Here is a 27,978-nt window from a genome sequence, read left to right as displayed (position 1 = left end):
ACCAGTGGGATAGCTAAAACTTCGTTATCTGTATTATCAAATTTAATAAGTTATGATGGAAGAAAATCCTCTTCTGTGACTCGTGGTTTACAACTCGGTTTATTTGTAAAGGACAAAAACTAAAACAACATTTAGTTATTGTTTGTGTATATGTGAATTATATAATTCTATTTGGGAGAAAAACGAATTCAATGACAGGGCAATACTTTATGACTTTAAAAATGTTAAAAGGCTAAAAACTTTTATGAGTAAATAAACTATAAAAAAACTAACCTTGATTCACACAAATTGATCAGATGTTCCTCCTACCTAGCGTAATAGCCCTTTTCACGGTTAATTTTTCTCATTTGCATTACAATGTAATCCAACGTGGATGCGAGGCAATTTCGGGCTAAAACTACAAAATGGTCCGAAATTGCCTCACATACATGCTAGGTTTGATTGTAATGCAAATGAGCAAAGGTAACCGTGAAAAGGGCTATTCTAACTCATTCACATTCCGCATAGCTTGGGGGACATGTACAAGAGTCGTTCTTTTAATTAAAGTAAATCCTCTTAAAATATCAGACGAGTTTCCGCATCTAACTAACCAATCAGAAATTTGCAAGAGCATTGAAAGATCACGCTGGAAGCTATGACGTCAGCCTGTGACGTCATGATCATACATCAGGTTACTAAGCAACATGTCTTCTCGCGGTCTCAGACAACAGCATATTTGCACGATAGGGTCATTTCATTACAACTACCAGAATTCATTTCGTTTTCTCTTTTCAAACAGCAGTAAATAAATGCCAACCGCAAGCAAACAGCAGTAAATAAAATGCTAACCGCAGGGCAACTATATGGGTGACCTACCATGAATTATATGCCCCTATTGCTGGACAGTTAAGACGCATTACGTACCGACATAAAACTAGTTTATCACGCTGCTACAGGAAAAACTTAGAACCTCAAAAGACGAAAAATAAACACACAAACAAACAGTGTTAGTCTTGGCTTCGTTCTTCCCCGAGGGAGGAGTGCAAGTTCTTTTCATGACCAGCGGGGGGTAATCAAGCTTATTTCTTAAGCTGCTGTCCAAAACGTGATGACTGACGCATGCATCTTTCTCATCACAGATTTATGAATACTAACGAAATTTCATATCACGCTTCTGTGTTTACTACTAATAAATTAGTTTAAAACTGCTTTTTATGACATCACCTATCGAATTTGATATGTACCATCAGACAAATACCTTATGGGTTTCTTGTGCAACATATAAAAGCCTTACTACATGGTTCTAAGATCAGTAATCAAATCACTTGGTGAAGAGGCAAGTATCTTATCTCCAAGTCCTCTTCAACTGCACTACGTAACGTAAGAGGACTGAGATTCCTTGTACACAACGTACTCGCTGTAATTGTTATAAAAAAAGCGGTTATTGAACTTTTCAGCTAAGCCGGACTGGTTGATACGTACTCCAGCAGGGACTACAGCCCCGTATGGAGTGGTGACATTTTCATTCGGGTCCGGGACTTCTCTGCTGACGGCCAACACGCTGTTAAATCCCTCAGGAGCACTCTCTTGGTACTCGCGATCGACAACTTCCTTGACTTTCCCAAGGGCAACCTACAGAAACGAGGATAGGGTTAGCATTTGGACAATAGGCCATTTTACAGTTGTGTGCTCAGTTACCTGGCCGTTGACTAGCGGCGAGGCTGGAGGTGGCCCTGCGTTGATACAGACCTCTCTGCTTTTTTCATGTAAATGAAAACTAGTAAGCATAAGTACAATTTGATTCACACGACAAAAGCAGTGAGGTCTGAGTCAAAACAAGGTCACCTCCAGCCTCGCCGTCATTCAAAGGCCAGGACACTGAAAAGAAAACTGTTAAATGGTCTATTTGCATGTAAATGAAAAAACTGAAGTATGGGAAATGGCGTGGCGCGAGGTATTCAACTCACACTGTTGCACTGCGTTGTGAGAAGTTAAATAGTCCGAATAATACCGGTTCTTTCGTCGATGAGTGTGTCCAGTGCACGCAGGGGTCATATGAAGTAACCCACCATGTTTCGTATCGATCAATGCGATGAATTCAACGTTTAATTCTGTTATTTGCTTGTAACTGATCGTAGTGATGCAAAAGATAATTAGTTCAGAAGATACACACTTCATTTCACATCAACTTTAGTTGTTTTTGCGTTTATATATTACATGTAATGTAGAAGGTAACAAAGTGAAACACTTGGTCTTTACTTAGCAACACTCCTCAAAGCTCACCTCACAAAGTAGCGCAAATCCTGTGCCATCATAATCCATATAGCCCATACTCTTTTCCAGACTGTCAGAGGTATACACACCCTGTAGTACATGCAACAAAGAAAGAAACAACGCAACACCAGATTTAGTTTGACTATATGGATTCCGTAGATGCCCTCATAGGTCTGCAATGCGTGCGTGTTGCAATTGCAATTTTCTGCCTACGGGTCAGTTGTGTGTGTGCGTTTACATGTAGAAAGAATAATTTGTTCCAGCCTGAATTCTACAACAGGAAATGACTAGTGATTACTCCCCGTGGATACGATGTTTACAAAGGACAAACTTTTGTTTGTTGAAAGGATTTTGCATAACCCGCAGAAACAGATGCCTTTCGACGCGCACTTGTGTCAAGCGTGTGAGGTCTGACTGGAATTCTTCTGTTTGGTTGTCACGCGGTGCAAGAAACAATGTGTGTGTATGTATGTGTATGTATTAAAGCTAACATCAGGAAATTGGCGGAAATTACACTATCACCGACCTTTCCTAAGGACCATCCTGAGCGGGAGGCCTCTGGAGGAGCAATCCTGAGGCCCTGCTGGAGGATCCCCATCATGTTCGCACTTTTTGTGCCATGCCACAGTAGGTGGTGGTTACCAGGCACTCCACAATTAGCCAACCGCTCGGCTTCACCTGAACGAGAGACCCTGAAAACAGCACTAATTTCAAAGCGTTGATGTCCACCTAAAGAAAAATTTCAATTGAGTAAGCAGTAGTCAAAAGGCGGAGTGGAAAGGATTGATAGGTCCGTTGGTCATCGTCATTTCTTTTATGGCTTCAGCAAATGAGCGACAACCAACGACTTAAAACAACCAACGCCATAATTAAGCAAAGTTTCTCGCGTGAGCCGCAATGACTAGTATCTTACGCCTTGGGGACAAAGCAAAAGTGGTCAATAACGTACCCAGGTATACGTAGCCAAGAAACAAAACGTAACACTCATCACTTTGCTACTAACCTCCAGATGACAAAGTATAGCCCACTAAGAAGAAACATTCTACGTAACTAGAGCACAAGCAGTACTTACTACGTGGTCTCGGGCTAGCCTTGTACCCATTTCACCGTTTTACAACACACTCAACTTATACCAGCTCAATACACCATTTTCTCCAACTCATATCGTATACATTTCAACAGTGAAGCGATTGAAAATTCAAACGCTAGAAAAACCAACACACCAAGGAAACTTCCTTTCATGATCAACTTGCTAACAAGTGATTGAACAAACTACTTACGTGAGTTGTGTACGTACTCCAGTACAAGTTGACATTCATCCGAGTCTGGGTTCAGTAACTCCAAGCGACATCCAAGTGATTTGTACACATAATCTAACTGGTTTATCTCTAAAGAGACAAAAGGATCATAGAGACTCAAGATCAAAATACGACTTCTTCCTACTGTAAAATACGCATTTAGTTAACAGTATGTTATGAGAATTTTGTCACTCTCCTTTATTGTGGTTATTTTTGATGGAGCGTTGTGTAACGATCTGAACGACTGGAAAGGATACTGAGAATTTCCTGGTCCAGCCATACAATATTAACTATGACGCCCGTTGACTTCTCTAATAGTCTCCTACGCAGACGTTCTTTGGGCTTGTCACGCAATCGCTCCTCCCCCATGTTGGAAGGAGTGCATGACGATCCATTACAACGTGTGCGTAGAAGGCTTGTACTCAACTGGATTAGATCACGGTGAATTCAAATTGGTGTGCTCACAAGCGGAATGAGATTATACACCGCACGATTAAGAAGGACCGAATTTTGGTCAAAAAATGACACAAAAAGGATCCTAGAATACCAGGAAACTAACGCAGTCGAACAAAAAGTCCCTTATTCAATGAAAAGAGAATTAATAGGCACGGACAGTATTTTACTCGTTGCTTGAATTTTTCCCCTGAGCCTCCTTATGGGCCTCTGAAAATACTACGCAACCCTTAAAATTTCTAAGCGCAAATCGAGTAAGGTGTTTGTTGTCGATTTTTCCCCATTCTCATCCCTTATCCGCCTGACAATGCAATGATAGCGCAAAGACAAATTAGAATTCTGAGGCTCTTGCACAGAGAGTGATAGAAATAAGCTGTAAAGGACTAAACAAAAGAGCATAATTTTATACTGACATGACACAGTTACCATTTCTTTTTGGAGATATTTGACTATTTGAGAGATAACATGGATTTTCAGGCTCCAAATTCACGTTTTGACAAATTTGGATTTTGGTTCTCAAGTTCAAGACCTTTAAGGACCTGATTTAGAAACTGGGAGATCAGCGATAACTTAAACAATGAAGAAAGAAGGTAAAGCGGGAGGTAACGAGTACAAAAATCGCAACACACCTTTGCAGCGATACTGAGCTCCTAACAAGATCTTGCTAGCCTCCGCCAGTTCTGTCAGATTGTAGAGCGTTGTTAAGTGCTGCTCAATATTATGAGCTTCATTCAAAGGTGGAATCCGTTCATAAGTGTATCGCGCTATAGGCATCAGCATGTAATATGTGTTGCTAAGCTCGGCAATCTACATAGGCAAAAGAGACACGGTTATTGGGTTGATAGCGATAACGATTTTGATTTGAAAGCTCATGTTCCGAACGTTTGCCTTTCGTTGTTGGAAATTAGGGGGATGGTGAGTTGAAGAACAGAAATTAATGCACAGTGGAATTCCGATTTTTCGAACCTCCAACGGAGACGAAAACTGCTTCGACAACTCGGAGAGTTCGAGAAATCGGGGGTAAATTACAACGTTTGACTGCGGAGGGGAAACAAATTTTGGTTCGAGTTATCGGGAAGTTCGAAAAATTGAGGGTTCGAGAAATCGGGATTCCACTCTATCTTGAAGTGTTTCCCTTACCATGCTTTCTCCAATAATGCAACTTCCTACTATACTCCATTAACGACCACACAACCCATAACTCTCCCTTTTGATCCAACGAAGAGCTAACGCTCAAAAACTTTGTTTGTAAACTCACCACGGCGGTTAATTTACCTTGACCAACTTCAAATTAATAGTTAGCAAAGTTCGTCGACGATTCAGGTTGAAAATACTTCGATACAATTTATATTCCCCTACTTTGTGCCTAGCCCTAAACCATTGACCGATCTTGGAGTTAAACTCTGGGGTCGTACTTGGTGGAGAACTCACACTGACACCATGTGTACCTTCTCAAATTTGTCCTCGGTTCCTACCAAATTGTTTCTGTCGATAGTATCCACAATTGCTCTGTTATGAAACAAATCAGTCCATTATCTATCTTGAAAGAACACAAAAGAATGTCAATAAAGCCTTTATGAAAGAGAAGCTATACTATTCTTATCAAATGGCTGTTGTTAAGGAATCATTTGATGATAACAGTCTCTTATGCCAGACCTCACATGAATTCAGTTTTCTTTTAGTTCCTTTGACCAGCTTCAACTGGTCACTTATGTAGACTACAAGTATTTCCTCTTTCGTTAAGTCCGTCGAGCGTGACCGTAAATGATGCCTAAATTGCATTTTACATTTTGGAACACTGCCTTACTAAGATTATCAGTTGAGTAAGGCGCGACGAAAGTTTGGTCACCAGGTTTTAACGAGAAAATCGTGTTGTTGTCACGAGCAACTGGCTCCGTTTCCAGTGGCAACTTGTCGGCTTTTGACGTCATTGGCAGCAAAGCGGGCGAAATTGTAGGTGACGCGACAGGAGACGCACGGCTGCTGATATTGTTACCAATGGAAACGAGGTAAGTTGCTCGTGACAACAAGGTAATCTTAAGTCCGAAACTTCGTCACCAAACTTCTGTCGTGCCGTACTCAACTGATAATCGTAGTACTATGCCGTCAGCAATTGAGCATCCTCTTTGAAATTAGAGTGAATCTCACAGCACCTTAAATATAATGTCTGCAATGGTATTTTACAACAACAACCGTCAAATTTGATCCGCGCACTGCAAACTATGCTCAAATTTCAACACTCACTTGATTTCTGTCAGAACTTGACGGGCCTTCTCGATGGTTTCACTGGACAGTCTTCCAAATGGCAAGTAGTCATGGTCAATTCTCAAGTGGCCCGAATCCATTGCAGAACTTAACATTCCAACATCGGTCTAAAAGAAAAAAAACAAGAGGTGCTTCAGCTAATGTCAGTTAACGCTGTTGATTCGATTCTGTGTTTCTTGAAGCTTCGCTGCCACATCCGTTTTGAAGTGATTACATTCTACGACAACGTGTTTTCTTTTGTCATCAACAGTAACGTTTGTATGTCCACTGCAAGTACACTTTAACTGCATAAAAAAAATCCGTTATCAGAAAATTAGCACAAATCAAACTTCTAAACAACATGTGATGACAACGAAGCTTTGTGATACTGGTTTGAAAACCTTTCAGAACTTGGTAGAACATGAAGGTTTCTGTGCAAACCATAAGATTAGGAAAGATTGCATCAAAAGGAGAAGGTGGATTGCAGTTTGGCACGGTACTTTTATAGGCATATTGATATCTAAAACCCAGTCACGCTCGTGATCCATAATAAGAATTTAATACTGGCTTGGGGATATGTAAGATCAAAATGATATCAACCAGTAAGCTTAGCTAAACAAAGAAAAGAGTAGCTTTATGACGATGTGACAAGGGAAAAAGGATTGCGGACAAAATCAAATTCATTTAATACATATCGTGAAATTGAGGATTTGCAAGAGATAACAGTATTTGAAACTTTCGGAAGGAAATTTGTGGTGCATCTAAGATCAGTCTCATTTCAGTTTGTAAATCACTCACAATTGCCTTCATGAACGACTGCAGTTCTTCACCAAGACGTGACGCAGGACACTTGGTGAGTTCGAACGGCTTCAGAACCTCACTCATTCGCTTCCGCTTGTTTTCAGGGTTCCTTTCTGGCAGCACAAGGGCATATTTCTTGGGCTTTTTGTCAAAACTGTAAAATTAAAAAAGGAATAAACTAGTTGCGAAGTCGTGGCTACAATACGCCTTGCAAACAAATCATGAGTTATATGGAACAAAAAAAAAATGCAACGGCCCCTAAAACAAGCGAACTTGACATTTTGGAACGAGGGACACAGATGGATGACATGGATAATCTGTATTCTAGACTATCAGCTATTTATCTTACTTGTTCTTGTTGTCCCACTCATTGCCAGTCTTGCTTTTGAAAATCTTCTTGAATTCGGTTGTAGCCTTGTTGGGATCATTGAAAGGTGTCCTCTGGTGCTGCCCACTGTCTCCAACACGACCCCAGCGATTGAATAACACCCGCAGGTCCTTGGCTTTGTGGTGGATAATCTGAAAATTATAGAGTTTTTTTCTGTCTCAAACTACTGTCACATAAATTCATTCGAACATTTCATACAGTTTTCTTAACACCCCTTAAAGTTAAAACCTGGAGCGGATACAGTACAGGATTTTAGAGAAGGGACTTCGCGATGCGAAGGTCCACAGAAATGGGATTTCCGTTATTCTAATGCCTAGTCAGCATGTTATAATGTCTCAGTCTTTTATCCCCCCTAGATCCGCTCCAGAAAACGTGTCTGGAAAGATCACTTTGTCTTTAATTATTTCATCAGTGCAATGACTGTACTTCACACCTAGCACTTTTCCTAGTCACTGATTGAGTGCTTTCGCTAGCATCACAAACGCTAGATGTCCGATCAAGTTGAACACTTTTTTTTACCCTTTCCTTGCTAAAATGGAAGTTGCAACATTTCAGAGAATATGTTCCTCTCTTTAGTTCTTCCATGCACAGTTTAAATTTCTTCAGGAATGAACTAATTGTAGGCAAAGAGCTAATCAACAGGCGGGTATACGAACTAACAGGCACTGCCCAGCGCAAAGACATTATGTTACATTATGAGAGATTAGACAATGTTTCACTCCCTGGAAGAAAGCAAGCAAAGTTTTGGTAACAACTTAAAATGTAGCTAGAGAATGAGACGCGTACGCTAAAATTATCAACCACCAATAGCAAACGTATTTCACTACAAAGACCTAACCTGCATCTTATAGAAGTTATTTAATCCGAACATTCCATATTTGACGTCAACTTTGGACATGAGGATATCATATGGCACATCAGTCTCAGGGTCGACAAATACTTCCCTGTAAAATAAAAAAATATATATTTATGAAACAAACTCCAAAAAAAAGTTGCCTTGGCCATCACCTTTAAATTTTTCACGTCTCTGATTTAATTTTAGTTTCGTTCAGAAAGCTCTTAGTGGCATAGAATTATTTAGTCTTTTTTGAGGCTCCATAGACGGGCTTCTTCAACCCTGACCTTATTAAAGACATCGCATATTCACCTCTATATTTATACAAATGACAAAACGAGGTCAAGGGTACTTTTAATGGACAATGTAGGGTGAATATCAAATAGTTTCACATCGCTGAATTTAGGAACTGCGCGGTGAAGAGTAAAATAATGCCACCCGACATGGCTTTACACTAATTGTGGCTTATTTTTCTCGTTTCTAAATCGCATCTTCTCGGTCCCCGTCGCTTTCGGGGTCTACACATGATACGCCTACAATATTGTAGGCCCGATACGGGTATACACATACCTAAAGAAAAAGTTAAGCGTTCTAGATTACCTACAACGTCAAGCTAAAGGAAACAGGCTTGAATCAACATCTTGTGTACATTCTGTACAATCTCTGACACATACCCTCCACCTTCCATACGGAAGGCTGAATCAACTTTGACTTTAGTGTCATCCTCGTCGGCTGGTTTATCCTGTGCCTTCGCATCTTGAAGTATTTTCTCTGCATCAGCTTTAGGATATGGCGTGACGCCTTCCCACAAGCCATCACTGGAAGTAAGAAAACTAAATCCCGAGTCATATTCCATTGGCTCCTCTGTGTCCTGTTATAGAAGAATTTAGGAGATGAACAGGAGCGACAAAGCAACGATTAGACTTTCAGAAAAGTCCTTCGTCTTGGTTAATTATGACCCTCTCGCGACTTCATCCCGAGCTCGGTCGCTTTGCGGCCTAAAACCTCACAGCTCGCTTCGCTCGCTTGCCTATTTTATCCTGAGACTCCTGAGGTCGAATTGTGGCAAGTTCAGCCAAAGATTTACGACTACAGATGTAATGGATCACTTGCCTGGTAGGACTTGAAAAGAGAAAAGTGCGTCTGTGGCACTTAGATGATCGATACAATTTACACAAATACTGTATTAATGCGACTACAATGAAGTTTCAGTGAGATCCCCACCCCTTGGCCTTACAAAACAGATCGTCTTGGAATATAAAGCTGGAAAGAGTCTCTTGGTGAACTTACATTTGGAAGGGCCCATTATTGGAAGGAATTAATTCAAGTGTGATTGGACTAATGTTAATATTACGTCAATATTAGAAGACCGCACGGTACAAGTCAACTCAACTCTGCCATCAAGAGAACCAGAAGCCCTTTAACCAAGCGGGAACGGTATACATTGTAAGGTGAAATACAAGGTCTATAGTAGAGAAGTAAACGACCGAGAGAAGACAAGATACCTTTTTGCACTAAGATTTGGTAGACTTGTTTTCAGGAGGGGGAGGTGAACAGGAGTCACTATCGGCATTTGAAGATAGCTGATAAACTACCACGAAGTTCATTCTTTTCTACTCACCTTGCTAGCCTCAGCTTTCTCTAGAAGTTCTTCCAGCGCAATTTTCATAATGCCAGATCCCTGCTGTTTAGCATAGTAAAGTGGCGTGTGTCCTTCTAAGTCTTTGAGAGACAGTGGCGCTTCAAAGCTGGCCAGAAATTTTAGCATCTCGACATTTTCGGCAGATCCATACTATGAAAAAAAAAGACTACACTTATTATTTGGAGAACTAACCTGTAATGACTGATCTATTGATTTCCGTGATGGCCAAACATACAAGTAGGAAGATACACGTTTTGGCTCGTAACCAGTCCCTAAAGATTTTAATGGAAAAACCAAACAAGAGAAAAGAACTAGAAATCCTTTGCTTTTGTCCACTAACATGAAGACCATGATGTCACGTGCAAGCCAAGAATATAATCAACAATCGGATAGTTTCGCGTTATGCAAAAAGTTCACTTTGCAGTATGGTATCGTAGCAACGGTTGTATATCCAGTTACCTGGTTACTCTTTGTTCTTACCTTTCTGTTTTGCACACAGTGGTGAATCATGGATTTTCCGTCATTGTCCTGTACTGACAGATCGACATCTGTAGTATCCTTAGTCTCCCAGACAGCTCTGTCATCAGTGGCATAAATCAGTACTTTGACCATGTCTAGCATGTTGCTACGGACAACTTCCATAAGCGGAGTGCGGCCGTTGTGCTGAGTAAACATAAAAACTTTAAATTAAAAGCTTGTGGGGACAGATAGATTAGTTCATTCGTTCAATTGTCTGAGCATACAATTCAAGTGATGGTGTTTCTTTGCATTATATCATTCACATCACGGCTTCTAGATTAAATATATGACGTTAGTCATCTCTATCCCGTTCGTCGCCCACCCGCTTTTTCGATCATCCCCACTGACCGAGAGCCTGGAACAGAACAGTGAAAAATTGAATATAAAGGCCCAAAATTTCATTTTTTAGAGCATTCAACATGAAACACCCTATTTAAGTAATCCCGAATAGTTTTCACTTGGATGGTCCCACATAAGTGTTTTATTCACAGAAGTTTTATCCACATTCATCACTGTGCTTCATGTTTAATAAACTATCCCAAATGAAAACACTTCTCAATACCCTTCATTTACATGGTCACACTAGGGTTTCACTCACAGACTTAAAAACGTTAGAAACAACTTGTACAACATAACAAACAGCACTACATGAAAGTACAACTCAGTAGCTTTCACACAGTCGGTGACATGCAAGGGTTTCATTCACAGACTAGGACTGGTAAACACGGCCGATGCTTGAATTATTCACTGAACTTTCACTTGCAAGCTCTTACACTCATCGACAAACCTAACTCTCAATATTAGGTCTGACAATGGTACATGAACATAAGTCGACATGACGCTATCTTACTTAATTTCGACTCCATCGCTGTGGAATAAGAATTGGATTATGGCATGGAGCTGTTGCTGTATTGTCAATTACCTTTGGGAAATTGACTGATGCTCCATGTTTCAGCAGGTCCGTAACTACTTTCTCACTGTTTGACAACGCGGCCTCAATCAACGGAGTGGTGGTGTCATGGCTCCCGCTATCTCCTTTACTGTCTCGAACACTGTAACAAACGTCCAGTTTCTTTACGTGGCAGTTTGCCGGGCTTACGAAAAACCTTGTGATTGCAGGAAAAAAATTGTTACTTAATGTAAGCACTTCAACAAATATACATATACCCATAAAAAACGCTGTAAGAAATTCACCTTGCCGAGTCAACCTACTACGCATGCGCATTACACAAACATATGGGACAAAGATTGCACTGCATAGCGTTGAATTACTTTAAATCCACAGTTTTTTCTACTTTTATGGGTAAAACTCTCCATAAAAATATAACTTGGACGAAATTCTTGTCTTAACCTGGAAATTGAATCTTGATTTCAAGTGTGTACCGAGCTATTGTAAACCACATGTATCTCTCCCACATCTTCCAAAATGGACTACTGTCCTGTTCAAAGTATTGTTCTTCAAGATCAGACGTTTACTGTTGAAGTTATTTTTTCAATTTTCAAAAATCATGAAAAAGATTGACCACCTGTTCCACACTTACGATGGATCCAAAAGAGCGCAACGATTTTTTGTTGACCTCTTCATATTTTGAACAAAACTTACTCCACAAGGGTTATTATTCCACTTTCCGTCTTGGAAAACACTGCGGCAAACGGAGTGACTCCGTCGTTGTCAGCAATATCCAAGGATGATGGGGATTGTTCTGAAAGAAAACAAAGCAGCAAAGACAATGTAACTTCCATGGTCAGGCTATAGAGAGACCCGGTACGTTAAAATACGTAGCAATTTCAAAAGGGAAAGACATTGGCTGCGCAACAGAATTTGAACAGAGAATCTTTTGACGCACAGAAATGAACAGATCTTTGACATCACTTCAAAAGTCGTGCACATGGCATTATTTCCTCTCCCTCTTATGCCAGCAACCCAAATCTATCACAGATCAAATATACCTTGGATCATATCAACAAATGTTTTGTAGATGAATTATATACGTCTTACAGCCTTACTAACGTAACTTGGAGTCTGGAAAATAGAAATAACTAGTATCTCAAAACCTTGTGTGTCAGAAGGACACCGACCGTTTTCACCAAACGTGTTGAATAAGATGTTCTTTAATAAAATTCTCAATAGCGCACATACAAACAACAATTTCTTACAAAAGTAATATGTACTAAACGGTCATACCCCACAAAAACCTGCAGAAGGCCAAATTATGATTACAGGCAGCATAATGCAAGGGCGTGACACCCTGTGAGTCAACAGCACCAGCAGGAACTCCCCTCTGAACCAGGTGATTGGCTATCTAAAGGTATGAATGAAAATTAGTTTTTCCGATGATGTATCAATAATTTCGTAAGGCTTCCTAACAAAATGAAATTTGCTTTGAGAGGCAGAACATTGCAGCAGAATTATTCTAGATTGAGTAAAAACATTTTACCTTAAATTTGTGTTTTGAAGTATGTTTACTAATACACATGTAACTCAATGCTATAAACATATACAAACTTTAATGACTGACAGAAAGATAATTGGGGGAGCAGGAATGGTGCAGTGGTGAGAGCGCTCGCCTCCCACCGATGTGTCCCGGGTTCAATTTCCGGACCCGGCGTTATATGTGGGTTGAGTTTGTTGCTGGTTCTCTACTCTGGTCCAAGAGGTTTTTCTCCGGGTACTCCGGTTTTCCCCTCTCCTCAAAAACCAACATTTCCAAATTCCAATTCGATCCCGAATGCACGGGCATTTCTTAACGAGTTCTTGTGAACTCCTTGGTGCTCCGTGGGTAAAGAAATTACATATTTACATTTTCCTTTTTTTTAAAAAAGCTTATTCCCAACTGTTTTGACGTCTCCAGCAATCATATTGACTGTCCAAATGTCCAAATGTGGTTGCACAATGGCTTATATTATAACAAGACTACCCTTAGAGTAACCTGGCTGAAGTCAAGTTCAATATAGCGCTTACCTTTTCAACCACTTGGGTCCACAGTTTTGCAGAGTGAATGGCTAACAAATGAAGCAAGTTACGTCCTTTCTTATCAAGCTTCTGAACCGATGCATCTTTTCTTTGTTTCCTTAGCAGTGTCCATGCAAGATCAAGCTTGTTCGATTCGAGTGTTGCCTGAAATCACAATCCTTCTTATTCAACTGAGCTATTCAGGCATCAAATTTAGCTTTTCGTGCATCTTTCACAAAAGAAAATCGAGCGTAGAAAATGTTTGTTTAATGACTTACATGTTTTACAAAATGATACTGCATAAGAAATGGAAATAAGGTCCTAATTATTATAAGAATCCTTCAGAAATTACAGTAATTCAGAAAAGTTAGATGCTAATCGCTGATGAAATTTACTGAGAAACCCTTGAAATACAACATTGTTATTAACAACATTACAGTATTATTGTAATGGCTCTTTGGGAAAATAGGTAATCCACATGTAAAACGGTATGTTTACTTCACCTGTATAGCTTCAAGAAAGTCCAGTCCGGCTACCTCCAACATTAAATAAGCGATTCCCTGCCAGTTGTTATCAATCACCACGCGGAAGGCTGTTCTGATATCTGGCTTGGGCTCCTTCAAGTCGACAACATTCTTCCACACCCACCGATATTTCTTTTTCCTGTAGAAAGACATCATGAACTAGACTAAGCCAGATGCACCTGCAAGTGTACATACCTAATTTTTGAGAAACATTACACGGTGAAAACACTTGGGACTGGACGCTGAAAAAGCTTATATATTTATAAATACTAAGAATAAGATCATCACAGTTTCGTTATCAGATAGTCAGCTAATTAAACAGTATTTAGCAACTCTTCTACAACTTTAACCTGCACAAAAACGATCGAACCTTAGTAAAGCCAAGGACCATCTCCAGTATATGAAAGAAAGCCAAAACGTTCAATAAAAAGAGCAGCATAGTGACTGGTTTTAAATTAGGAACAGCTATCGGTAGTTCACCTGGTGTGAACGTCTGATGGATGGAGAAGTGAGAGTATTGCGAAATAACAATCACACCTTGCCATCAGACTAACACTAGGAATCAAACTTTCCAAGTGACCTTTAAAGGAGCTCAATCACAGTTTCTTGAGTTCTTTTGGTCACGTATAAAATTACCTTGAAATTTAAGGAAACCTGAAAATAGAAGTTTACTAAGATAGAAAATCACCATAGAGATAATAATAAACCATAAAGGAACATGGCTGGTTAAGGATGGAGAAGATTAACACGGATTACAAACGACGAACTTGAAACATTCAGATGCGCAAACCGTTACTCAGCTCCATTAATGTTTATGATTGTTGAATGACTCACTATTTTTCATATGTTTTCCAGTCCTCTGGTGTAAGGGGTCTTATAACTGGACAAGATGGTGGTGCATTACTCTGCATAAACATCATGGCACAACTAACGTACGGAAAACAGAACAGCTTTACAACAAAAGTAACGAATGAGTGCGAGAGGGCAACTTTTAGTGTCATCGATCGACTGCGGTTTTCTTAAGAATTGCTAAAATTAATGATGTTTTTGGTTTTGGTGTACTAATCTAGATCAAAATGGCTTTCAATGGGCCACACAGAAGCAAAACGTATAGAGAGAAGCAATTTAAGCCAAGTTTCAAGGATGCTATATCTGTTTTGGTGTGTTCTTGAAATAGCTTTTTCATGTAACACCACTTTGGCCAATGCAAAACGCTGTATCAGAACAACGAATCTCCTCTTCTTTAGAAAAACATTGAATGTACTCTTAACGGTATCCAACATTAGCTTCTGTTCTAAAACAGCAACAACAAGAACACAACTCTGAGGACGAAGCTCGAAATCATACATGCCTAGATTACTAAAATAGCAATAACAGTACCCATCATGACGCTCACGAAGAGCTAATGACAGTGGAGTGTTCCCGTCATTGTCTTTAATCTCAAGTGATCCCCCTTTCTGTGGAAAGAATGACAGGAATTGAATTTTTCTGCATGAATAGATATCATTAATAATACCACGGAAGACAATTTAGCCTTCTGTTATGTAATTCGTTAATTAATAGAAACTACAAATTCGCCTCTGTCAGGACCCTCCCCCGCCCCCCTCAAAATGACTTGCTGGAGATAAGTCAGTCCTCTCCTCCCCAAAGACAACAACTCTTTTCTTAATTAACCCTTAATAGCTTGGGGATGAGGGCCATAAAGGATTGTCGATGATTTCAAACTTGCTTACTTAAAAAATATCCACGCATTAATAACCAAATTCCTGAATTTTCCTAAAACCCATTGGGAAACATTTTGGTGTTTCAATTCTTTGCTCATATTACGTAACGTAAAGGCGAATGACGTTAACTCCAACAAAATTATTGCGCTCAGATTTCAGGTAACTCTCCTAGCTGATGGATGAGAACAAAACTATCATCAAGGGTTATTAGATATTTCTCTACCTGAAGAAGATTGAGAGAACAAATTGTGGCACCCCTGAGAGCTGCCCTGTGGAGAGGTGTCTGTCCAAAGTTGTCCTGATGGTTGACCTGTGTCTTGGCATCTTTACCCTGCTCCGTTACTGCCTCACACAGCAGGCTGACAACAGATATCGGATCAGACATGCTGTAATCGGTGTGCCTGTGGGAAAATAAACAGCAAATACAGTTTATTGTGTGTTAAGGCATTTAAGTGTTTCTATGAAAATTTGCATGCTTATTTGCTTCTGACAAAACAATGCCTCGACAATTCAAGGGGTTAACCCTGCGATGGACTAGCATCCTATCCAGGGGGAGTAGAATACTCCTGGTCACTTCCTGCTACAGAAACCGGGATAAGCTCACGTGGCTTGCAAGCATTTCAAGTAATACAGCATATCAAACACGAAAGGCCGTGTTTAACACATTTCCAAAGACCGAGAAGAAAGTTGAAATACGACACGTATCGGAACACTTTTGACGAGCTTGGAGGCGTTTGGTAATGAACTTGTCAAACACTTTCTTGAGTGTTTGATATATCTTCTCAACCTCAATAAACAGAAAACAGATCAGACATAGTGTAATCGGTGTGTCTGTAGGAAAAAGTACAGCAAATACAACTTAATGTGGTTTCAAAAGCTTGATGCTCGACACCTAGGTACAACAGGAGACTATTAACCAGCCAGCTCACCCACTGTTCATTTTCACAAATGCGTAGTGAAGAGGGATCCTGCTGTGCAAATCCAGTGCAACTGTGTTTGCTCCATATTTGATCAACAAATCCTCCACCTCGGTGATTGTCTCAGAGCCTCCTGTTGTATAATTTATGGAATAATGAAGAGGAGTCCGTTGTTTCTTATCTGCACTGTTCACATCAGCACCCCCGTCAAGTAATGCTGTGCAGAGCTTCAGAGGGGTAGAGTTGGTGTCTGGGACAGAAAATAAGAAGGCACAATCCAATGTTAACTTGACACTACAGACAAGGTACTAAAACTTTCCACTAAGGCAATTACAGTGTTGCTTGAAGTGCACCTAAACGAAAGCCAAAATGATTAAATTACTTGCAAAAAATTTGAGGTTGACTAGGGTCCTTTAAAGACTCCTGATATTTGAAAAATCACGGTAAAATGCTAAACTGAAGAATGGGACATTGAAATGAAAAATGCAATCAAGTTTCTTGTTTTGTGGAGAGTTAAAGTTTGGCCTCCGTTGACCAAAATGACCAACTGTATAATAAGCAGCAAAGGGTACCATACCAATCTTGTTGGTGACTGCCCATGATAGCGCGGTGCGTCCGACGTTATCAGCAATATTAGGATCTGCCTTAGCATGTAACAAGTCTTGCAGGGTAGTGAGACATACATTGGCTGGCCTTCAAAACAAAACAAAAATGTCATCATAGCTTTACACAAATCGTGCCTCTGCATTTGATTCAAAATTACGACAAAATTGAAACTAAACTTGCTTATAAGAAATGTCCATGTGAAGTGTATTCTGTGTAGGGTTTTTTCCCAATCACATTTTATCAGCTTTCCACTAAGTGCAAAACAATCTGTGAACATCATCAATCTCGAACTCAGAACAGGATTACTAAATACATTTGACCCCCATCAAAAGTGTTTTTATCAAACCTTTTTGCTTGCAATTAACTAAAAGCCAGAAAAACTGCCTAAGCACTGAGGGCCCGTCCACACTACGCTGGAGAAATTTGAAATCGGTGTTTTCACTCTCCATTTGAAAACGCAACAATCGCTGGTCATTTTGGATTTGTGTGTGAGGAAACTCCGACAAGGAAAACACATAATTATCGTCACGTCATCGTTTTCGAAAAGCTCCGTTTTTAAAAATGTTTTCCGTCCACACTAAAACGCAAAGCCAGCGTTTTCAAATTCCTCCAGTTTGAAGAGCGTTTTTGACAAGCTCCGTTTTCGTGACAGATTAGCGTGGACAGTGGGCCTAACCGTAGAAATAAAGCTGCGTTCTCAAAATTCTCCAGTGTAGTGAGGATGGAGCGTCATACTCCAAATAAACCTGACCGGCACAGACTAATAATCAGCACAGCCATTAAATATTTTCTCGCACCTTGCAGCTAGAATCAGGGGTGTAGCTAATCCATCTTCCTTCTCATTCAAGGACCGGATATTTACATCTGCACCATTATCGATCTAAAGACCAAAATATCATTTATTACTACTTCAACGCACAGTTGTTTGAAGGGTGATCAACAGTAATGCAATCTATAAAAGTTATGACCAAGACGTTTATTTTTGTCTTTTCAAAAGGGTTTTTCGGAGTGTTAGTTTGACATTGTGCAAAGTTTAAAATGTCAGGCAAGAGCAACTAAGAGGAGGGACTACTGAGAGCACATTAAACTGACTCTTAATCCTGGATTGGCAACTTATTCTAGTATTACTTGGGGTTCAGTATAAACAGTTTTTGTTTTTATAGGACTTAGTCATCGCTTAGGCCCAGTTCAGACGCCGAACTTTTCATGAGCCGAACCAAATACATTGAATTAAGTACATGAAAAGTTCGGCGTCTGAATCAGTTAAGAACAGCTATTTGAATTTGGAAAGGCCCAGCCGTTCTTCCCGCCTAGTTCAGCCGGTAATTTCGGCTTTGGAACGGCTTTGATTCAGACGTCGAACTTTTTATGAGCCGAACCTAATGTCTAAATTATTGTAACGTATTTTACAAGCAGTTTTTACTTTGCCTGAAAATTGCTAACATTTCGATGTGTTTTGGTTTAAACTAAATAAAGTTCGACGAATTAAGTTCGACGTCTGAATCAACAGGTGTACTTTTGATAATTTGGGTCGGTCCAAATTCGAATTAAGTTCGGCTCATGAAAAGTTCGGCTTCTGAACTGGGCCTTATTGTCTTTTGTTTACAGCAATGGTGGTTGCCAAACCGAAAAAAGAGAAAAAAAAAACACTGGCAATTGTCATCTTCTGGGTTTTCTTTTTTTTTTTTTTTCCATTATAAAAACGTTTTTCAATTTACTTTACCATAGACTAAAACATGGGTCATGAGATCCAAACAAGATAAAACTGTACCATAAGTTTAGCAGCTTTGGCATTTCTCCACTTGATTGCTAAATGAAGTGGTGTGCGGCCATGGCAGTCAAAGCAGTTGATAACAGACTGGTCATCTTTCACGTATCCCAGCATCAGCTCCAAAAATGGATAAAAATTCCAGCTTTCATAAACAAGGAAGTGAAGGCAAGAGAACAGTCCTGACAAAAAATAGAACCATCCTTTAGTCTGTTACTTTGACGAGTTTCAATAGTAACTATGATTACCTTGGTAACTTAGTGACTTAGTGGTACTCGCCGTCCTACTCTTTGCATCGTTGACTTCGTTGAATTTTGAGAAAAAAAAAAATTAATTCAGCACAATGCTTGATTACTACATGAATATGAAACGTTTCACAATTCCTGGCACAGCTCGCCAAAGCTGAGCTGGAATTCCGGTGTAGCGGGGCAATACACTGTAGTATCTTAGTACTTTAGAACTTTAACACCTCTAATTTTACCTTTTGTAGTCTATCAAAGCATTTATTGACGAAAACATTTACATGTTTCACGGCAATTTTGCTGCGTCCTCGGTGAAAACGATGCGAAAATAACGGTCGAGTTGAGATATTAGTGATATTGTTGAGTGGGGGCAAATTGCAAGAATTTACTTTGTGGCGATTTTTTTCAAAGAAACCACAAAAGAATGAGGACAAAATCAGTCAGAGTTTTTTACATTTGACAACACAACTTCTGCATGCTCAACATATATTAGCAATAAGTTGCAGTGCACTTATATAGGAGGTTTCAACAAACCAAGGCCATCATACATGTAATTCGGTTTCACCGATGAAAATTCATCGTTCCGGTTATCATTTTTCGAAGTCATGCTTATAATGGTGCCCCTTCAAAGACGACATTTGGGAGCTTAAGCAAAGTGACGACGTCCGGCGAACCCGAGGACAACACCTAGCAAAAAAATGAAGTTATGTTTTCCCCTCGAATTTGGCAACTGTCTAGAACTGTTCAGTGCGAATATTAGGCTCAGAGCTTGTTCAAGTAAGCTTAAAGTGAAATGTCAGCTGAGCGTTCAGTTCCAATTGAAAACAAGAAAAATTGACCGTCCTCCAAAACATGCAGAACTTGGTCATTTCACCTTGCTGTATTGCAGAGGACGTTTAAGAAATATTCAATGATTTATAACACACGTGCATAGCCATTGTTTTACTTATTAAACCTTTAGTTTGGTGACGTCCTAGTTGGTGTCGCCGTCACGGTTTGTTTAAGCTGCTAATTTTTTTACCAACCTGTGACACCATAATCATTTTCTGCGTCACTTGTTTCTGTGAAGAGAGAAAATTAGAAAAAAGTCAATTGCCACATTCCACAAAAGAAGGAAAATTCGGTCGTAGTGGATGATATTTGAGCAATATCTGTACATCTCAAAAATGGTTAGAGATTGCTCAGTGAAAAATTTGAGCAAGTCATACAACTCTTCACAGGCGTGCAAACAGTTTTAACGAGACCTCCTACGGACGGGACGGAACTAGCTTTGAAAGATCAACCAAGATGAAGTTTGGAAGCAGGCTTGGTTTGGAACTAAGTATGTATATTAATGACTGCAAATTAGTTCAATAAAGGTAGTTTACAAGTTAATGGTAGTTACATTATACAAATCCTACAGTTTTTGTCCACAGCAAAAGCACTTATGGTGATAAGATTAAGTCACTGATCAGTAAAACTTCACTTTGGTACAATTTTGCACTCTGTGCAACACTTTTGGCTAGCAGTAAATGATTTGTTGGAAGAGAAGCAAATTGTTTTAATCATTTCTTATCATCCCTTTTATGCTTAAAAATGCTGTTGTAACATTACAGGTTGTTCTGTATACCATTTGAAATTTCCTCTTCAGCATCTTCTTCTACGTCACCGTCATCTTCATCTTCATCGTCATCGTCATCATCATCATCGTCGTCGTCATCGTCACCATCATCATCGTCGTCATCATCGTCATCATCATCATCGTCGTCATCACTGCCGCCATTCCACACACTACGTTTCTGACGTTTATGGATGGTCAGTGTTTCCTTACCGTTCTCCTTCTTTAAGCCAAAAGTTTCAGGACTTCTCAACAACACCTAATGACATGAACACAAATTCGAAAGCCTCCATAAGCAATGAAGTAACATCAATTACTGCATATACTGTTACACCGTTACGCCGTTACACAGAGTTGGCATTATTAATTTTATAGATGAACAAGAGTGCCCTTGAGTTAACTGTAAACCTGCAACCTTTGAAATTTTTATTAATGACCTTTCCGCCAATACTAACTTCAATGAAAACTAGAGGACCTTAACCCAGTATCAACGTCTTTCGTCAACTAAAGATTGTAGCTAGTTTGCAGTAACGTTTCTAGGGTTCGTTTAGAAGTTTTGGAAGTTTCACATCTCATGTGTAGCATTTTTAAACTTCGGTAATAGAACGCTTATCCCTGAGGCGTTTCTGATTGCTTGTTCAACATTAGGTTACAACAATGCACACTACACTGATCTCTGCAGTGCTGGACATGTCATCAGATAGTGTGGAATTTGTTAACTCAAGCGTCAAGTCTTTCTTGTAGGAATTGAAAATGGCTGAGCTTACAGAGAGAGCCACCTGAATGAAATGAATGCCGTACTTTACACACAAAAAAAACACATTTGCTTTGTTTTACTCCGTCAGTGAGCCTCAAAAAGTGTACTCTACATGTAATGGCACGAGTTACCATGTACACCTTGCATCCCAAGCAAATGTTTGCGGGAATGGACAGCTATAAGGTTAACCAACAAATGACAGAGAGAATCGTCCACAATCATGATCACATACATTTGGGCTTTTGTTGATTTTCCCAACTCTTGCTTTTTCACTGCAGCCAAACTTGTCAATCAAAGTCTGTGATAAAAACAAAATGCAATGTCATACGCCTAATCTCCAGAATGTGAAGAAGTCTTGAGTGTTGTAAATCAATCATATTTTATTATCTATCAAAGTACAGATAGGAATCACAGGCATGCATAGTTTAAATAGGAAATTGTGGTTTACCTTGACAAATTCCTTGGCAAATTCAGTTATTTCCTAAAATCCAGAAACACAGTGTTTATTTAACCAGGAACTTATAACCTATTTTCAACTTTTCGAACCTTAAAATGTTTGTTTTCTAAATGCATCTGTATACTGCAAAACACTTAAATGATGACCTGCTGTTATTTCTCAAGCTTTCAGTTATTAGCAGATGAAATACTCCATTTAACCTCATTAGAGAGGTGAACAATGGAACAATATGTAATTCACAACTGATTGAATATGGAACACAGCAAGTTGCAAAAAACACAATAAGAGGACTGTTAGCAAACAGTTACGTTGAGGTAACAGAGATCTCAGACATAATTAAAGGCAAGAAAACATCCATCAAATGATAACAGACTTTGCTTACCTTGCTTTGCTTACCCGCTCCCTCGTTATAGTGACACTAACATAAAGTACATTTAACTAACCCTACAAATGAAATAACTTCACCTTGTTGGGAGGCGATGAAGCAATAGTCTCACAGGCTTGAAGACGAGGTGTAAAGCCATTGTTATCAACCAAATTGGCCATGTCCTGGAGATTTTCTGGGCTGGTCTAACATTTAACAAGGCAAAGATGTGCAATTAACAATTATAATGGAGCACACAATTTTAGGTCAGATTTTCAAACTGAAAAGGAAGAAATTGTTTTCCCTGCATGATAGAAATATCTAAAGTAACAGATTTCCAGACTTGGTTCAGTCTCTGAATTCTGGCCAACATTTTCCGAAGTAATAATTATGATAGAGCCAAAGGGTGCTGGTTTAAATTTATTCGTCATTCATACCTTCTTTAGAACAATCTTCATGTACCTTCTAAGGTCATGCTCAGTACACCCAGTAGCTAACATGTGAAGGAGGTTTCTTCCACTCCTCGCGAGACCTATGCTGGGATCTGCATCGTGATCAAGAAGCATAGAAAATTGGTCCATATTTCCCTGTGAACAGAGCAAACTAATATTCAATTGAGGTTGCTTCATGACAAAGCAATTATAATGATTCTTGGAAGCATAAAAAGGTTGTTTGACATCACAAGAACCAGTCAAGCACTACATCTACAGTTACATAAGGAAAATGCGAACCATTAAATTATGCCTTATGAAATCTCCTGCTGGATAACTAGCCCTGTAGTGAAAATTGGATCCTTGGGGTAAAGAAATCCGTGCTAGGACTTAGAGACATGACTTCTAGACCAAATGAACATGCATTCCTCTATCTGAGATACATGTATTTTGCTATCACTGGGCATCAACTAGTTTTCATTTATCAGATAATTTATACCCAGTGCATTCATAGTATTCCCATATATACATGTACGGTTCAGTTATTCCTGCACATACATCATTGAAGTTTCTCCATGTTAGTTATAAAGACATTATATTTATCTACCTTTGAAAGTGCAAGCATAAGAGGCGTGAGGCCATCTGATCTAACACAATTTATTTCTGCTCCTCCAGCAATCAATTTCTCCATCATTTCATTGCTTGCTCTCATGACCAAAGACTTAAAGTGCTTCTGTTGCTGTTCACGCTGCTCAGTTTGGTTCCCAGATAACACCTGGATTAGATTATAAATCAAAGTTTGATTAATATGGTAAGAGTAAAAATCCAACCCTTAACCGAAACCAGTCCCATCTACATGTTCCTGGTTTAATGTTCCTGTTTCAATAAATTTTGTTCAAATACTGGTAATCAACACAAAACAACAAACTCATATCAATCGTCCTGCCCTTGTTTCTGAAAAGGTTTCACATATCTGAATATCACTGTAGTTATCGTTATCCTCCTGTGTAGTTCTGTGCCCTTACTACAGGGTCAAACGATAGATAACACTATTTGTCAGGTAAATCACTGTCCAGTGGGTGCATGTTGGTAAAACAACCTGCATTGTCCTCTACTTTTAATTAACTGGGGCCAGGGAAGTTAATCCACGAAATTCCTGGGATTTAATTTCTGGTAATCAACACAAAATCACAATCTATGTAACATCAGCTTCTCGCAAAAACAAATCTGCAAACCTGGTACACACATTAACACATGCTCTATCTACCCAAGAAAAGCGGGCATCACTAGCATGGCCTAGCTAGATGACAATTAACAGAAAGTATCATCTGAATTGACTACTAAAATTTCTGAATTACAGTAAAAGCAATGACGAAGACATTGTCAATTTATGATACAACGTGTATCATCACTAAAAAGGTTCACCATTACTGGTTACCAGTGGGCAACCTTGACAATTGGGATGACATTATTGAAGAAACTCACCTGTAAAATGGCGACCGTAATAGGTGTATGACCTTCTTTGTTGATGGCATCCACATCTGCCCCAGCTGATATGAAGAATCTAGCCAGTTGACATGACACTTCCACCAGTGGCATCATCAGTATTGGAGGTAGAGTATACGACAAGCTCGCATTCTATGAAAATGGAAGCAAGCTATTTGTTTGCAAATGAAGAACATCTCAATGCTACTGCAAGGGGATCAATTTTTCTTTGAACTCTGGGTGTCTTGTGGGAAACACTTCTTGCTACATTACCACATGCTGGTCATCCTTTAAACGTAGATGAAATAAACTCTATGCACTATTGTGAAGCGCATCGTTTCAACAACATTTCCAAACCAATGATTCTAAATTTACTTATTTTAACTAAGTTTTTTTTTTTTTTTTACTTTTACTCATTTCTGTCGATGATGTTTTTTTTGTTAATGGAAATGTGGCTACATGTAGGTGTCTAATCAAAATGTCTTTCAACAGGAAAAACAAGTCCAAAAAAGATGGTTCTCAAAAAATCTGAAACATTGAACAGAAGACTTACCCGTGATTGTCTTTCAAAAATAGAGTTTGTGGCCAGGTAATGAAGCTGCAAACAACAAACATAAATAAATCCCCAAAATGCAGAAAATGGGTAACTTGATGACCACATGGGAATCCCCCTGCACCATAAACTATACATGACCAGGACATTTGCCATACTTAACCTCTATCCCAATGCAACTATACTCTCTTGGCCTGAGTAATGCATCCTTAAAACTCAATAAGTTCAACCTTTCCACATCCAGGAGTAAACCAAGTATAAATTAAAAACAAGAAACTGAATAGCTGGTAACTTATACAGGTGTCCTGCAACAATAGACTAAGAGGACTAAACGTTTGGAAGGTTACAGAATATGTCCAATAAAACGACAGAGTATGTAATTTTAGGCAACATCAGTGAGAATGACAGGTATACTTTGCATACCCTTAAGCTTGCCTATCAAAGAAAATTAGGGTATCATTTCCCACAACTGAGAACAATTTTGTAAGAAAAATCATGCTAACAATATGCCTTGCATTTTTTAACTTGTGATTAAAGCCAAAAGTAAAGTACTCCAACTCTATCCAGTATTTATCTCAATGGCACTGATACAAAAAATCAGTTCAAAGTATCTCATTTTGGAAAAGAGTACTTTAAATCTCTTAAGCACTTAGCACTTTCACAACAAACTTGTAACCTACTGGTGTCCATTGCTCAATATCAGCTTTGTTGACGTCTGCACCTTTCTTCTCCACAAGAAAGGTCACCTTCTGCAGCAACACCTCATTAAGAGTTGAACAGCAGAGTTTTTGACAGAGCAAAGTGCATCCACAGTCATCAGGAAAGTTGACATCAACATTTTCTAGACTTAATAGATAATCAGCACAAGGCATCTGGTCTTTCATGAGAGCAATGGCTAGTGGAGTGACCTGAAAAATCAGTGATTCAAAATTGATTGGCACCGAACATCTAAATGAGTGGCATGAAGCTACATGAATAAGACTTAATTATATGCCATGCACAGAAAATTGTACTAATCAAAGGTTTGACAAGTGTTATGTTTTCATTTTCCTAACAAAAAATGTTCGACATTGCGGCATTGAACTGTCTATCATAGATGTTGTTCATTACATTAGTTCACAAGTAGCGCTAGCGATGTATCAGTGCATTTTCTGAAAAATAGCTCTCAGTTACTTTCAGCAGCCACTCATTTCTTACATTAGTTCTGCAAAACTAGATTCAAGACCACTATACTTGCCTTCCATTGGTTAGCAGCATTTGGATCTGCTCCAGCTTTTATGAGCATTTTCAAGCAATGCAGCCAGCCATATGCTGCAGCATAGTGAACTGGAGTGTTACCAGACGTGTCTGCAGCACATGGATCAACACCGATCCTGAGAAGGTATGCTGCAACTGGTGAGTGGCCATTCTTCACTGCATAAAATTAATCAAGGCTGTCTTGTTCCATTTACCTATGATGGATAAATAATACAGAAATAAATGGCACCAGGAGTACCGGTAAGTTAAAAATTGCAATAAAATGGAAATACATATTCTGGATCAGACCTGATTGTCTCAAAGGTTCACTGGTACCTCAGACTACATGTATGTAGGAAGTGCATAGCTTGATACAAAATTGATATCATTAATATTATCACATCTAGATACAGCCACAGTTTCTTGATTAAACACCATGTGCTTGTTATGATCTACCTTTCTTGTCAGGTGAAGCCTTGAGTTCAACAAGTGCTTTAACAGCATCCAGATACCCTTTAACAGCTGCCAGCATCAAGGCTGAAACATTTCCTCTGAAGGAGCCAGTCTGAAGATTTATGTTAGCACCAGCTGTAACTAGCAACTTAATGGTGCTCTGTTTAAACAAAAGGAAAACAATCTTTGACATCCTCTGAAATTCAACTTCATAAAAAGCTTTGTAGCCAAACAAAACTGAAAATGATTGTTAAAATGTCCATGTACATTACATTATACTTCTGATATTATTATGGAACATGTACAACTCAGTTACAAGTGACAAAAGTCTCACTGAAACCTAAAATCCAGTTTTTGTAGCATGAAACAACTTGGCATACAATTTTGTCTGAATGTGGTCCTGTTGACTAGTCCATCACAATACTTTGGTACATGTGTATTGACTAGGTTACCCCAATAGGCCTACTCTGGCACCTTAAGTCGCCATAACTTAAGGTGACTTTGGGCGATTTAAGTCGACTTTAGGCAACTTAAACAACATTGGCAGAAAAATCATAGCAACTTTAGGCAATTTAGGGCGATTTTAGCCGACTTAAGGCGGCTTAAGGCGACTTAAGGCGATTTAAGGCGACTTGAGGATACTTTATTTCACTTGAGTAAAATAAATTTAAACTTAGCAACAGTCTCTCCATATATCTCTTGCAATAAACCAACATTGTACCAATACTGGTACATAATTAAGTCACCACAGTCTCAAATATCCAAGGCCGGGTTGTTCAAGGCCTGGTTAAACTAACCCAGGATTAGAGAGAATTTTAATTACTTTCATTTTTGTAACATTTTGTTCCAGTTTTCTGTCTATGTTGTTTGTCTTTCAGTTTTGAGTTTGATTCATTTTAAAACTACACCACCATAAGCAGTCAAAGATATTTCTATACAAAAAATATATATTACCTGGGTTAGCGCTAACCGTCTTTCGAACAACCTGGGCCAGATTTCAAACCATTGAAAAAAAATACTATTAAGGAAAGAATTACCACAACACTGAACAGTTACTGCTACAGTATAACAATAATAATAACAATAAACACCAGCAAGGTAGCATGAATATTAGTGAAGATATCACAATAAAAAAATCAAACAAAACTAATAAAAATATATTCACAGTGACAAAAATTCTGAATTTAAGATATCTTGATTTAATTTGAAATGTTTGTATATTTTCCATAAATTATTCAAACAACAGGGAAATTAAAAATAATTTAGCTCATTTACATGCCTTTAATTTACAATGCTTCCCGAATTATAAAAATGGTTATCTTGGTAGACTTATGTGCCATTTTTGGCATCTCCACTGTCAATTTCAGTCCTCTTCAGGGACCCAATCGATTTGATGCTCTCCTGCCTCAGTCAGGCAAAATATTCCAATACCATAATGAGTATCGCATGCTAAGTTCCTGCGTAAGAACACGTCCTTT

At 39.0% G+C, this 27,978-nt stretch overlaps 1 protein-coding gene and 1 pseudogene across 2 annotated transcripts in view; both read right to left on the bottom strand.

Moving 5' to 3' along the window:
* Positions 1 to 27,978, bottom strand: part of LOC145501529 (uncharacterized) — an 82,996-nt gene that overhangs the window by 24,975 nt on the left and 30,043 nt on the right. The window lies entirely within an intron of this gene.
* Positions 25 to 27,393, bottom strand: LOC145501165 (poly [ADP-ribose] polymerase tankyrase-like; annotated as a pseudogene). Its single transcript, XR_014051203.1, has 37 exons — positions 26,504 to 27,393; positions 26,049 to 26,262; positions 25,492 to 25,719; positions 24,812 to 24,856; positions 24,259 to 24,411; positions 23,381 to 23,548; positions 22,780 to 22,929; positions 22,444 to 22,548; positions 21,970 to 22,002; positions 21,754 to 21,819; positions 20,777 to 21,023; positions 20,193 to 20,228; positions 18,929 to 19,107; positions 17,955 to 18,037; positions 17,129 to 17,244; positions 16,564 to 16,801; positions 15,858 to 16,035; positions 15,291 to 15,367; positions 14,745 to 14,837; positions 13,890 to 14,049; positions 13,396 to 13,551; positions 12,619 to 12,736; positions 12,037 to 12,136; positions 11,356 to 11,539; positions 10,395 to 10,577; positions 9,894 to 10,064; positions 8,947 to 9,143; positions 8,276 to 8,381; positions 7,399 to 7,568; positions 7,047 to 7,203; positions 6,249 to 6,376; positions 5,453 to 5,513; positions 4,634 to 4,811; positions 3,534 to 3,641; positions 2,780 to 2,982; positions 2,263 to 2,343; positions 25 to 1,611 (listed from the first exon to the last, which is right to left on the bottom strand). The product of XR_014051203.1 is annotated as a poly [ADP-ribose] polymerase tankyrase-like (transcript).

Source organism: Orbicella franksi, chromosome 1, assembly GCF_964199315.1.
Source record: "Orbicella franksi chromosome 1, jaOrbFran1.1, whole genome shotgun sequence".
NCBI classification, from domain to species: Eukaryota; Metazoa; Cnidaria; class Anthozoa; order Scleractinia; family Merulinidae; genus Orbicella; species Orbicella franksi.
The sequence above is the reverse complement of the archived record's forward strand: the minus strand, read 5'-3'. Positions and strand labels throughout refer to the sequence as shown.